Source organism: Elaeis guineensis, chromosome 13 (assembly GCF_000442705.2).
Source record: "Elaeis guineensis isolate ETL-2024a chromosome 13, EG11, whole genome shotgun sequence".
Lineage (NCBI taxonomy): Eukaryota > Viridiplantae > Streptophyta > Magnoliopsida > Arecales > Arecaceae > Elaeis > Elaeis guineensis.
In genome coordinates, this window is record NC_026005.2 from 79360556 (window position 1) to 79363848 (window position 3293).

The window sequence follows — 3293 nt, forward strand, 5'->3', positions numbered from 1 at the left end:
TTAAGGGTTTAAGGTTTATGATTTTAGGATTTTGGGTTTAGGGTTTAGGGTTTAGGGGTTTAGGTTTAGGGTTTAGGTTTTAGGGTTTAGGATTTTTAGGGTTTAGGGTTTAGGGTTTTAGGTTTTAGGGTTTAGGGTTTGGGTTTTCGGGTTTAGGATTTTTGGGTTTAGATTTTATGGTTTGGGGTTTAGCATTTTAAGATTTAGGGTTTTGGGTTTAGCATTTTAGGGTTTAGGGTTTGGGATTTTAGCCTGGGTGCTAGGTATCCGAGGAATTCAGATTGAATTTTTAATTTCTCTCCAGTTGCTCTCCTTTCTTTCTTACAACTTATCATAGTTTTAGGACAAGACTTTGGAATTTAAGATAAAGCCTTATCTGATCCTAGCAAGGGTTGTGAGGGTCTTAAAGAAGAAGAATCAGAAGTTCAAAGGAGGTTCTGAGAGGATGGAGTCAGATTTTTGGAGAAACTTGACTGGTATGAGGCTTGTTGAGTTCTAGGGGCTAGAAATCTTGAAGCAAGATAAAGAAGGAGTGCTGTTTTTGGTTCAATTTTTATGTAGATCACCATTAGAGGTGAACACTTGGATGTCTTATAAAAATTAGGATTAGCACTACAGGTATTCTTCTTATCCTAATTTATATTTATTGTACTTTATTATTATAATCAAGAATTTCTGGATATTAAGTTTCCTGGTGCATCGGGTGTTTTGAATAAAAATTTTAAACACCTAACCCTTTTGCTGTACCATTAGAACCCAACACCCAAAACCCCTATCGCTGGTTCTTTCCCAACTGCCAACTCTGACCTTCTTCTCCCTCTCTCTCTTCCTTTCTCCCTACTCATACTGACTGCTGTCGTGGCTGTTTCTCCAACCTCCAATGCCCCCAACCCCAAGTTCTTTAACCCCACCTGCTGCTGGCTCTTTGTCAATTTGCACCCACCGTCGGCTCCAATCGATCGGATCCCATTGCCTCCACCCACCGCTGGCTCTTTCCCAACCCCCACTCGATAGTAGCCGACTATATTATTCCCCAATCCCCACCCGCCGCCTCCTTCCACGATCGACTGTTTCCCAAAATCCAACTCTTATCCTCCACACCCACCCGCCACCAGCCTGCACCACCCCCAACCGACACTGCCGCCACTGCCGCCACCACCACCAGGCTTAAGTGCCCCAAATCATCACTGCCACCATCCGACGTTGCTCCCAATCATCGTCGGCAGCACCCGCTGTCACCACCCTTAACCGTTGCCACTAGCACCTACTGTCGCTCCTAACCAGCACCGCTACAACTCGCTGCCGCACCCAATCATGCTACCACCACCTGTTGCCGCTGCATGTACAGCCAAAGGTTCTCCTCTTCCATATAAGGTGAGCATATTCTTTTCACTTTCCACTTTCTAGTCATAATTTTTAAAGAGTTGCATGAATATTGCAGAATTGCGTTAACATATTTAATTTTTTATTTTTGTAGCAAATAAATTATAACTGATTTCCATCGGTTCTTACAGATGGTTCGTTCGAAGTCCTTAAAGAGTCAAGAGAGGAGCTCTTGAAAGAGATCTCTCCCTCAATTGATAAATTATCACTGCTATCTGCGGTGATATGTGGACTTCATCAAGGACATCTGGGAGTTGTTGACGGATGCCCATAAAAAATTGATACAACAGACACCCTTCCACTATATGCTTGACATCCTAGTCATCACACAGGAGCAGATAGTTGTAGACCAACTCCTCAGTTACTGGGATGACAGTAAGAGGGGATTTCACTTGAGAGGGCAGACGTTGATCTTTTTTCTTTACAACATGTAAATTCTTATCTGCTGATCTCCTTACTTTTGGAGGATCGATAAGATGATCCTTTCTGAATAACAAAATCTTTCTTATCATATATTGGTTGTAGGCTTCCATTGCTTTTTCTTGAGTTTTGAAAACCATACCTTCATGCAATACTAAATCTTCAGTATTTTCTGAGTCTGGACTTTGCTTAATACAATCTTTTCTCTCAGAAGACCTCTCTATATGATCATTATTGGATGAGTTTGGAGTGTCATCAAGTGAAACATGATTATACATATTGCTTTCTCTTCTTATAAAAGTAGTTAGTGTGCTAAAGATAGCCGTCATGTTATCATCATACATACTTTCTACATCCATGATATGTGTAACTCAATTTACTGGTAATGAAATACAATTAGTATAAGTGGCATTTATTGAAATGCATAGCTCAATTTTACTGATGCATATTAAGCTGAGACTGTATTAAATATCAACTTTCAAATTGATGCTATTTTATCAAAAAAAAATGCTCTAGTAAGTTATAACTAGGCATCTCAAACTATAACTCATGCTAAAAGTTAATCATTTATCATTCACACAAGTACAAGCATAATCATTAAATGTTAAATTTTTTTTAATTAGTAAATTAACTGATAACATTTAACTGACTTTATCAAAGGATAGTGATTGAACAGTCTCTATGTTTTCATATCATCATAAATTTTTTACAATGTCGCATATATATTTCATACATCCACTGAAATATTTAGCCAAAATATTTAGCTTCTAATGAAGCACAATAGTATAAAATATACCTTGTACTCTATTATTATATCCTAAACAATTCCAACGAGATGGTTGCACACAGAAAAAGGGAGGGAGGGAGAGAAGTAAATGCCGACGTAGTATTTGTACCTGAGAGAGTCTACATGTGTTTACACCAAAGAGAGAGCCAACAACTTATTTGCGATGGAGAGAATAAAGAGAGATCACCGACGATGTTTTTACGATGTAGAGAGTCAGTGACATAGTTGCATTAGAGAGAGAGCTGGCCACATATTTGCGATGGAAAGAGAGATAGGATGAACTGTTTACGTCTGAGAGAGGCAGAGAAGAAGTTTCTTCTGAAGAGAAATAGAGAAAAACAGAGGGAGAGAGGGAGAAAGAAGGAGATTTTGTCAGTGAGAGGGAGGAAAGATTTTCATTTCCAATGAAAAGATCTACTCTCTCTCTCCTTTTCAGTCCCATCCCCATTAAAGTAGCATCATTGCCTTAAGCGGAGAAGAGATGCCAAGGAGAAAACAATGACTCGATCTCATTTAATTCTTTCGGCTTATTTTTTTAAGTAATGCCAGATCAGCTAACGGAATGAAAGAAGTCCTCCGTTTGCCTAAAATAGTAAATTTATTAAATTAAAGAATATTTGGACTAGCTGTCGTATGTGAAATATAGTATTTGTGATGTCAGCTTGAGCTAAGATGTGGTTGCCGACTAGGAGGAAAATGTGAT